This window comes from Tenrec ecaudatus, unplaced genomic scaffold (assembly GCF_050624435.1).
Source record: "Tenrec ecaudatus isolate mTenEca1 unplaced genomic scaffold, mTenEca1.hap1 Scaffold_602, whole genome shotgun sequence".
In the NCBI taxonomy this organism is placed as follows: Eukaryota; Metazoa; Chordata; class Mammalia; order Afrosoricida; family Tenrecidae; genus Tenrec; species Tenrec ecaudatus.
The window spans coordinates 395510-406831 of record NW_027459485.1 but is presented as its reverse complement, the minus strand read 5'-3'; the positions used below and the strand labels follow the sequence as shown (position 1 = coordinate 406831).

The window sequence follows — 11322 nt, the reverse complement described above, 5'->3', positions numbered from 1 at the left end:
CCATGGATATTAATGGTGGATTCAAATAAAATGAAAGCCTTGAAAACTTTGATCTTTTCTCTATCATGGTGTCTATTCGTCCAGTTGTAAGATTTTTCCTTTTCTTTACACTGAATTGTAATCCACAGATCAGGCTTTGGTCTTCATCAGTAAAGGATTCATGTACTCTTTACTTTTTGGAAGCAATATTGTGTTATCTGCATATTGTGGGTTGTTATCTAATCCCGATGCTACAACTTCTCCAATTATTGGCTCAGCATACAGATTAAGTATGATGAAAGTATACAACCCTGATTGCACACCATTCCTGATTTTAAGCCATGATGTAATCCCCTTGGTTTGTTAGAAAGATCATCTCTTAGTTTATTCATGGATTCAATAGAAGCACAATTAAGTGCCCTGGATTACACATTTTTAGCAGTGTTATATGAGATTTGTTATGATTCGAACACTCAAATGACTTTGCACAGTCACTGAAATAAGTAACCAACAGCCTTCTGTTACTCTTTGCTTTCAGTCAAGAATCACCTGATATCTATAATATTTCTCATTTCATGTCCTCTAATGAATGCAGCATGCATTTCTCCCAGTTTCTTAATAATTTACTGTTATAACTACTTTTGAATTAACATCTAGTATTTTACTTGTATGTATTATTAATTATATTGTTCAATAATTTCCACAATTCTTTGAAATGAGCACAAACATAGATGTTTTCAAGTCAGTTAGCCTTGTCAGTGGATCTTCCAAATTTCTTGATCCAGTCTAGTGAGTAATCCCAACACTGCATCATTTTTTTTGGGTAGGGTGGTGATGGTGGTGAGAGATTTCAATAAGCATGCTATCTATTCCTGAAGCCTTGTTTTTGCTAATGTCTTTAGTACACATTGAAATTCTTAATCTTACACTAGCTCTCGAAATATACGAATGTCCAAAAAATTCAGTACAGAAACTATGTGTATTCCTTCCATCATTTTTTGATAATTCCAGTATCATTTGATATTTTGCTCATAGACTCTTTCAATATTTCAACTCAAGGCTTGAATTTTCTGCATTTATTTCAGTTTGAGATATACTCAGTGTATTCTTTCTTTTTCGCTGACTAATTCCACGTTTGTGCACATTTCATTTGAATATTTTACTTTTTTTTCCTCTAGCTGCCTTTTGAATTATTCTGATCATTTCTTTTACTTCATTTTTTCCCACTTTTCTTTATCTACTCTATTTTCAAGAGTCCTGTTTAGAGTCCGTTTTGACATCTCTAGATATCACCATCATTACCATGGTCTTCTTTTTTTAATTCCTTTATTTTTAATGACTTTCTTTTCATCATATATGATATTCCTGAGGTTATTCCACAGTTTTTCTAGGTATTTAATAAACAATATTAAGTGTATCTAATCTCCCCTAGAGATGGCGTCTAGATTTTTGGAATATACTTGTGGTCATATTTCATTTCTAGTGGACTTGTTTTACTTTTTTTTATCTTTAACCTGAACTTGTGTATGTGCAATTAATTGAGGGTCTGTTTTAAAGTAGGTTCCTGGTCTTCTTTTGTATGATGATATTGATCTTTCCCATTGTCTCTTCCCACAGATATAGTCCATTTGGTTTTGGTGTAGTCCATCTGGTGAGGTCCAGTTGTATAGCCACTGTTTATGTATAGCCATTGTTTATGTTGTTGAAAGGATATTTGCAATGAAGAAGTTGTCAGTCTCAAAAAATTCTACCACGTGTTCCCCAGCTCCTTTTATATCCACATTGCCTACTAATTATGTTTCCTTGTTGTTTCCAACTTTCATTTTCAAATCACCAGTAAATATCAATTGATCTTGATTTCATGTTTGAACAAGTTCAATCTGCAGATGTTGGTGGATTTCTTCAACACTGGCTTTAGTGGCTTCTGCATAAGTTTTTATCATGGTTGCATTAACTTGTCATCCTTATATGGGTATTGATGTTATCCTACCACAACAGCATAGTACTTTAAGATAAGTCTTGAAATGTTTTTTTGATGATGATGATGATGATGATGATGAATACAATGTCATTTCTCTTGAAATTTTCCTTTAGACATAGTAAACCATATGATTGTCTAATTCAAAATAACTACTGTCAGTCAACTTTAGTCTACTAATGGTTAGAATATTGATCTTTATGTGTTCATTTGTTTTTACAACTTCCAATTTTGCTATATTTGTACTTGTAACATACCGTGTTCTGATTATAAATGGATGTTTGCAATTGTTTCCTCTCATTTTGAATAATGCCCCATCAGAAAATAAGGGTCTCGAAAGTGTTGCTCTATACATATCATTAAGTCAATTCTGCAATTCTTCCTATCTTATTTTGTGGACATTCCAACTTGAAAGGTTCATCCCTGACACTATGTCAAATAATGTTCCTCATCTTTACAAAGTTTTCAGGGTTAATTTTTGAGAATTGAACTGGCTCAGAATGTTATGTTGAAATCCATTCATCACAATTGATCCTGCTACCATCATAACCACATTTAAGCGGCCACAGTGTAGCAAATGGCAAACATGTGTGTATTTTGTCCATAGAATCCTTCGAAATAGGCAGTTCCCAGGTTATAAATATCAGACTTCATTAACAAATCTTTGTTGTTGATGTTTTTATTAGGTGCCACTGAGTCAGGTCCAACCCAGAGCAACCCTATTACCAGCAGACTAAACACTGCTTGGTCCTGCAGCATCCTCACAATTTTTCCTATGGTTGACAAGCCCATTATTGCAACTGCTATGTTAATCCATATCATTGAGGGCTTTCTTATTTTTAACTGCCCCTCCATTTTACCAAACATGATGTTCTTCTCCAAGAACTGGTCTCTCCTGACAACATGTCCAAAATATGTAAAATACTTTCCTCTAAGTGTGTTCCATCCTTGTCTCCAACGAGCACTCTGACCATATTCATTCGAAGGCAGATTTGTTTGTCCTTGTAGTCCATGATATGTCAATATTCTTCACTAGCATCACAATTCATATGTTCCTGTTCATTCGTCTTCCTTAGTTAATGTCCCAGTTTCATGTGCACATGAGGGTATTGAAAATACTATGCCTTAGGTCAGGCATGTCTTAGTCCTTAGAGTAACATCCTAATTTTCAGTATTCTAAAGAGGAATTCTGCAGCATATTTACCCAATCTACCAACCCATTGTATCACTTGATCTCTTGTCTGCTGCTTCCGTAAGCATTGATTGTGCATCTATGCAAGTTTAAATCCTTCAAAGTTTCCATTGTTTCTCCATTTATCATTTTTCCCTGTTGGTCCCTTTGTGTGGATCTTGGTCTTCTTTACATTGAGTTGTAATCCACACTGAAGGCTGTAATCCTTTATCTTCATCAACAAGTACCTTAAGTCCTCCTTACTTCCAGCAAGCAAGGTTATATCATCTGCATATCATAGTTTGTTAACCCTTCCTCCAATTCTGGTGCCACATTCTTCTTCATATAATCCAGCTTCTCTGATGATTTGTTCAGTAAACAGATTGAATAAATATGGCAAGAGGATGCAACCTTGATGCAGACCTTTTCAGATCTCAATGCATGCAGTATTCCCTTGTTCTGTTTGCACAACTGCCTCTTGAAGTTCTGCATGAATACAATGAGGTATTCTGGAAATCCCATTCTTCTCAATACTATCCATAGGTTATTTAGATCCACATAGTCTAATGCTTTGACATAGTCAATAAAGCACAAGTAAACATCTTTCTGATATTCTCTACTTTCAGCTGAGATCCATCTGACATCAGCAATGGCATCCTTTGTTCCATGTCTTGTTCTGAATCTGGCCTGAAAATCTGGCAGCTCCCTGTAAATGGACTGCTGCAACCATTTTTTGATTATCTTCAGCAAAATTTTACTAGTATTTCATATCAATGATATTATTCACTATTTTGAGCATTCTGTTGGGTCACCATTCTTTGGAATGTGTACAGATATGAATCTCTTCCAGTCAGTCATTCAAGTATCTGTCTTCAAACTTCCCTGGCATAGACGAGTAAATGCTTCCAGTACTTCATGTGCTATTTGAAACATTTCGATTGGTATTCCATCAATTGCTGGAACCTTGTTATTTACAAATGCTTTCAATGTAGCTTGAACTTCTTCTTATAGTAACATTGGTTCTTGCTCATATGCTACCTCCTAAACTGATGGAATGTTAAGTTTGTTTCTAATATAGTGACTCTATGTGTTATGTCATCTTCATTTGATGCTTCCTACTTATCATTCAATATTATGCCCATAGAATCTTTCAGTATTGCTACTCACGGTTTGAGTTCTTTCAGTTTAAGTATGTTGGGTATGTTCTTACTTTTCGGTTTTCTAACTTTTTGTCTTTGGATAGTTCATGATAATATTTAACTCTCTCTTCTTGAGCTGCCCTTTGAAATTTTCTGCTCAAACCTTTCACTTCAACATATTTTCCCCAGTTTTTTAAAGTACTCTACAATTAAGGGTAAGCATCAGAGTTTCTCCTGACATCTTCTTTGATCTTTATTTCCTGTCTTTTTAGTGACCTTTTACTTCATGTATAATGTTCTTGACACATTACATTAGGAAAATATCCTGTACAGACATCTTTAAAGTGTTCAAAAGCAAGGATATTACTTCGAGGACCAAGTCACACTTAAGCCAAATCATGTGTGTTAGGCAGCGTTCCCTATAGAAACAAAAGTAGGCCACTTATGATTATACAGGTTTTTATAGCAAAAAAGGAATACAGCAGCAAATGGGTCCACGTGGCAGTACAGACAGCTCAGTCCAACTCAATTTTGTGGAACAGTTAATATACTGAAGGTCCTTCCAGCTCCCACCAGCCACTTGCCCAAGGCCAAGGAAGCAAACAGTAGGAAGATGAGATGTTGAGGTGGAGCAGAGGCCAGTAGTGCAGGGTAGCAAGTAGCAAAGCACCATGGTGTTGATGTAGGGGAATCAAGTGGCTGTGGGGTGGGGTGGCATCTGGAGTGGTGGGAAGATGAGTAGAGTCGGCCCACAGGCAGCAGACACAGCAAAGTGGGGCAGTGCTAGGTCATGGAACAGTACCACACAGCAACTGGGTCCACCATGGTCCAGAGGTTGGCTGAGCCCACAGGTAGCGCAGCACATGGTTGAGACAGTGCAGCTAGCTCAGGTAGCACGGTGGTCTGATCACCAGGGAGAGAGCGGAAGGGGTTTGGCTCAAGGAATCATTTATCTCAGTCACATCTTCAAAAGAGGTCATCAAGCTGGGACCTGATCAACAAGTTAAACTACCTACATCTTCTAATGTATGCCGTGTTGGCAAAAAACAATAACAATAACAACAACAAAAGAACCCAAACAAACCCAAAAATGCTATCACACCATATTTCAATTTCCTCTTTTGCATGTGATTTGGACATTGAATAAGGATGATCAAAGGAAACATGGCAAAGATGTATTTTGCCATGGACTGACAAAACAGGCATGTCTTGAAAGAAGTACAGCCAGAAGGCTATTTAGAGGCAAAGATAACACTTTCTCTCACAAATTTGGGGGCATTGTATTAGGAGAGATTATTCTCTGGACATGGGTAATCATGCTTGGTAAAGTGGAGGGGGGTGTAAAAGAAACCCTGGATGAAAGAGATTGACAGAGTGGCTGAACAGTGGGATCATTGAACAATTGTGAGAATCCCTGAGATCTGAGAAGTGCTTCTTCCTGTTAGGCATAGGGTTGAGATGAGTCAGAACTGACTAGTGGCATCTAATTGCACTGTATTAGATCTCATCAAGTGAAATTATTAGCTTTAACTGCCTAACGCTGGCTGAGAACGCTGGCCCAATCAAGTTGACACAAAACCTTATATCATAATTTCCATCATCTCCACTTTGTACTGAGTAATAATATTGTATACTTCTCCTTGATATTTTCTGCAGATATACTCTACTTGGTTTCAATGTGTTTCACTGAAGAGTCATCAATGATGTTATTGAAAAGGTTATTTCCAATTATTAGGAATTGGTCTTGCAAAACTCTATCATGTGGTTGCTATTCTTGTTTCTATCACCTCCTGATGAATATCTTCCAACTACTTATCCTCCTTTTTGTCTCTTTCCAGTTACCAATACAGACCAATCTATCTAAACTGTATGCTTGATTAATTTCAGACTGCAGAAGTTGGTAAAGATCTTCAATTTCTTCAATACTAGCTTTAGTGGTAGATGTTTAAATTTCAATAATAGTTGTACTATTTGTTATCTTTGCATAAGTTGTCTTCCATGTATGAATATAGATGTTGTCCTATCACAGGCTATATTGTACTTCAATAGAGACCATGAGATGTTCTTTTTGATGCTCAATGTGATATAATTCCTCTTGAATTTGTAATTTCTTACAGAGCCAGTGGTCATCAAACTTTTTAAAGAGGGGACCAGTTCACTGTCCCTCAGACACATTGGAGGGCCAGACTATAATTAAAAGAAAAACTATGAACAAATTTCTATGCACATTGAACATATCTTATTTTGAAGTAAAAAACAAACGGGGTAAAACACCTGGCAGGCGGGATAAATGTCCTTAGTGGACCATATGTGGCCCACGGGCCGTAGTTTGAGGACGCCTGATTATCTGATTCAAATAAGTCAATACCAGTCAGTTCAGCTCACGAATGGCTAGCCTACCAGTTTTTATGCATTCCAGTTCATTTCTGATGACTTATAAATTTCCTATATTTGTATTTCAGATATCCCACTTTCCAATTTTTAATGGATGTTTGAAGTGGTTTCTCCTAATTTTGAGTACTTTCCCATCATTAAATGAAGGTTACAAAACATTTGTTCCATCTGTATCAATAAGGCCAGTTCTACTTTGTGGAGGCAGCTCTTGCCTAGTGAAATTTGGAGTGCCTTCCAACCTGAGTTGTTCATCTTCAGGTGCTATATCAGATAATATTCTACTGGTATTCATACGATTTTCAGAGGCTACATTTTCAGAAGTGAAGCTCCTTTTCTTTGTTCCTAATCTGTTCTTAGTCTGGAAGACCTGCTGAAACCTTCACCATGGGTGACCTGGCAGTGTTTGAAATACCAATGGCATATCTTCTAACATCAAGCAACACACTAGCCACAATAGTAAAAACAAGCATGTCTGATGGCCACTGTTATCCTTTTATCTCCCTGTATTTGCCTATTCTATATACTTCGGATAAGTGGGATCATATGATTTCCTTACAAGTTATTTCAGTCAGCATACTGCTCTCAATGTTTATTCAAGTGGTAGCATATATCAGAACTTCATTTCTTTTTATGGCTGAAATATATCTTATTTTATAACGCTACCACATTTACTTATCCACATTTGGATAAATTCCACCCTTTGGCTATTACGAATAATGTTGCAATGACATTGGTGTACAAGTATCTCTTTGAGTGCCTGCTTTCAAGACTTTTGAATTATACCTGGTAGTGAAATTGATGACTCATATGATAATTCTATAATTAACCTTTTGAGAAACTGTTTTTCCAGTGGCTATACCATTTTGCATCCACAGCAGCAATGGCAATTTTTTTCTCAGTTTCTCCAAAGATGTGCCAATATTCTATATTTCTCTGATAAAAGTTATCCTCAAAACTTTGAGTTAATTCTGGCTCTAAATAATCCTGTTAGACAGGATAGAACTTCCCCAGAGGATATCCCAAATTTTTACAAAATAGACTGTCACATAATTTTCTGGTAAAATGGCTAATGGGTTTGAATACTAACCTGTTGGTTTGCAGTCAAGCATTTAATCACTGGGTGTATTAGTCTGAGTAGACTAGAGAAACAAATCCATTGAAACTCATATGTATATAAGAGAGAGTTTTATATAAAGGGGTAATTGTACATTAAAAATGCATCCCAAAATAGTCCAGCCCAAGCCCATAAGTCTGATATTAGCCCATATGTCTGATACTAATCTATACAGTCCTCTTTAGACTCAAGAAACACATGCAATGACAACAAGTGTAGTGGGTAGAAAGTCTTTGGATCCAATGAGGTTTAAAATCTCAGCCCTGGCAGGGGTCTCTACAGGGTTTCTCTGACTTTAGAGGTCTGATTGCATCAGAGTAGATTCACGTGGCTTCTCCAGCTCAGGAAACTAGTGTAGTTCCATGTGTCTTGTCAGCAGCAATGTTTCCCAGGGACTCCAAGGAGGAGATACCAGATTTCCCAAAATTCTCAGGAGAAGGCTATGCCCACAGAGAGGCTTCATTGGCTATGACCCAATTGACCGACTAGATTCCACCCCTTCATTCTTATCCTCAAATTCACAAATGATTATATAAATACCACACTGGGTAACTAGGGCTCCTATAATCAATTTCAAAACAATGTTGTTGAGTTGATTCAGACTCATAGTGACCCGGTCTGTAGGTTTTCTGAGACAATACATCTTCATAGTAGTAGAGCACCTAATTTTACCCCTGTAAAATGGTTACTTGGTTTGAACTGTCCACCTTGAGGTTAGCAGCTATGTTAGGCTGACTTCTGGAGAGAAGGAAAATCAGTGACATATGTGCATGAGCACACACAGGAACACAGAGAAGTGTATGTGAAAGTAGAACTAATGTAATTGTAAAAGTGGAGAGTCCAGTTTGGTTCCAAGTCCATGGGCCACATGTTAGACTAGACATTTCACCTGGCTCCTGTAGCTTTAGTATCTGATGAAACCAAAATAGGCAGGAAGATCACAGAGTAAATTTGTTACTGGATATGTGAATTAATCCAAGTTTGACAGGTCAAATGTCAGGCCACTAAATAGGATCAGCAAGCATATGATAGGTCATTGGCTCAAGTCCACAGAACCAGCATTTGACATATCAGATAACAGAATCCAGACTCAGCAAAAAAAAGCAAGCATTCCCATTTTATAGGAAGTAGGCTAACCCCCAAGGAAACTTTCTTTCATTTGCATCTGGACAAAAGGATTTCACACCAACCTAATCTTCTGTTAGGTCACATCATTGGAAATTATTAGGCCTCACATGCCAATTTGACATGAAATATTCAAGAGCTGGCTAACGGTCAACCCTCAGTACAACCAGGGTTCCTATATAATCATCCAAATTGGGATGAAATAGTATCTTACCGTGATTTGACTTGCATTTTCAAAATTCATGATGTGAACATCTTTTCATGTGATTATTAGCTACACACATCCTCTTTGGAGAACTGTTTATACTTTTGCCCATACGAAATTGATTACCTGAAATGTAATAAAAAATTAGAAATAAAAATTTATTTACCTATTTTATTTTTTAAAGGATATTTCATTGCATTTTCAGTGAAGGCTTAGATGCAGTTTAGATTCTCTTTCCATAATGTCTACACAAGTTGTCAATTGACATTAGTTACATTCTTCACAATGCAATAGCATTCATTTCTGTTCAGGTTGTCCCATTTTCATTAATCTACTTTCCATTTCCCCATGTCTTCTCATCTTTTCTAAACAATAATTATTGACCATTTGACCTTATATAAGTGATTTTTTAAAGAAGCCTAGTACATACAAATGATTTCCTTTTTTTTTTTTTTTGTTTATTTGAGCCAAGCTATTACTTAGGTTAAAGTGGGTTGATTTTACTTGACAATTTAAAATTATCTTAGTGTAGTAGTCTCAACTGACTTTTAAGTATGGATTTTTAATGAAGCTTTTGATATTTTACTGAAGCAAAAAATGCGAAAATCTTCACCAATTTGAGTGTAATCTTTGGGCAGGGTCTGTGCTGATCTTTTTGGACCATTCCGATTTTACTATATGTGTTTCTAAAACTGGTTATATGTGGATTTTTAAAAAGGAATTTGCCATTCTGTTTCATAATTTTTTTCTGTTTTATCAGTATCCAACTATGTGAAATTAATGAGAACAGTTGGTAAGTGGGCAGAATAGGACTGTGGTGTGTGTACACTCATAATCTTTTTTTTTTAATCATTATATTGGGGACTCTTACAGCTCTTGTCATAATGCATAGATATATTATGTCAAGAACATTTGTACATATGTTGCCATCATCATTTTCAAAACATTTTCTTTTCACTCGTAATCAGACGTCCTGCTTTTGGCGGGACAGTCCCGATTTTTAACAATTGTTTCCGCATCCTGCGGCATTTTTAATAAGTCCTGATTTTGGAAAAGAATGCACAAGCTAGGTTATATGGTTTTCAGCTGCCATGTGGCTATTTCACCAGGATATGAGTTTTATCAATGGTGTCCCGCTGGTGTCCCGCTTTACCAATGTTAAAATCTGGTCACCTACACCAAGTGCTGTCTTCCTTCATCCACTTTTATGTTGTCTGTCCCCCTTGGAGTGTGTTATATGTTGATCATAGTGATTGGTTCCATATTTCTCCTCCCAACTTCCCCTTCCTTTTCAGGTGTCACTGCTCTCATTATTGGTCCTAAGAGGGTTATCTGTCCCAGATTCCCTGTGTTGTGAGCTCTTATCCGTAGCAGTGTACATGCTCTGGTTTAGCCGACTTGTAAGGTAGAATTGGGGTCATGATAGTAAGGGGGAAGGAAGCATTAAAGAACTAGAGGAAAATTGTATGTTTCATCAATGCCATACTGCATTATGACTGGCTCGTCTCTTCCTTGTGACCCTTCTGAGAGGGGATGTCCAATTGTCTACAGATGGGTTTTGGGTCTCCACTCTGCACACCGCCTCATTCATATTGATATAATTTTTTGTTCTGGGTCTTCGATGCCTGATCCCTGATCCCATCGACACCTCATGATCACAGAGATGGGTGTACTTTTTATACGTAGGTTTTGTTGCTTCTCAATTAGGTGTCCACTTATCTTCAAGCCTTTAAGACCCCAGATGCTTTATCTTTTGATAGTCAGACACCATCAGCTTTCTTCACCACATTTGCTTATGCACCCATTGTGTCTTTAGCCATCTTGTTGGGAAGGTGAGCATTACAAAGTGTTCTTGCATTGAGGGAGTACTTGTGTAGAGGCCCAATATCCATCTACTACCTTAATACTTAACATTTAAATATATATACATAGATCTATTTCCCTATCATTGTATATAAATATATTTACATATGTACATGCCTCTATTTAGACCTTTAGAAATATCCTTTGACTCCTAGTTTTTTCCTCTATTTCCTTTTACTTTTCTCTCATCCCATTATCATGTTTCGGGTTTCAGTAATTCCTCTCAGCTACATTGCTCTTGATCAAGCCCCACCAGGCATCCTACATCCTCCTCCCTGTGTATTTTACATCACTTGTTCCTTTGTCCTTAGGATTGTTGACACACCCCTTCCTTTTTCCACCTCCCCCTCTTCT

The 11322-nt window shown here is 37.0% G+C and overlaps 1 pseudogene; it reads right to left on the bottom strand.

Annotated features, from left to right (window-relative positions):
- Positions 1–9698: 9698 nt before the first annotated feature.
- On the bottom strand, positions 9699–9798 carry LOC142436765 (U6 spliceosomal RNA; annotated as a pseudogene).
- Between the last annotated feature and the right edge of the window lie 1524 nt (positions 9799–11322).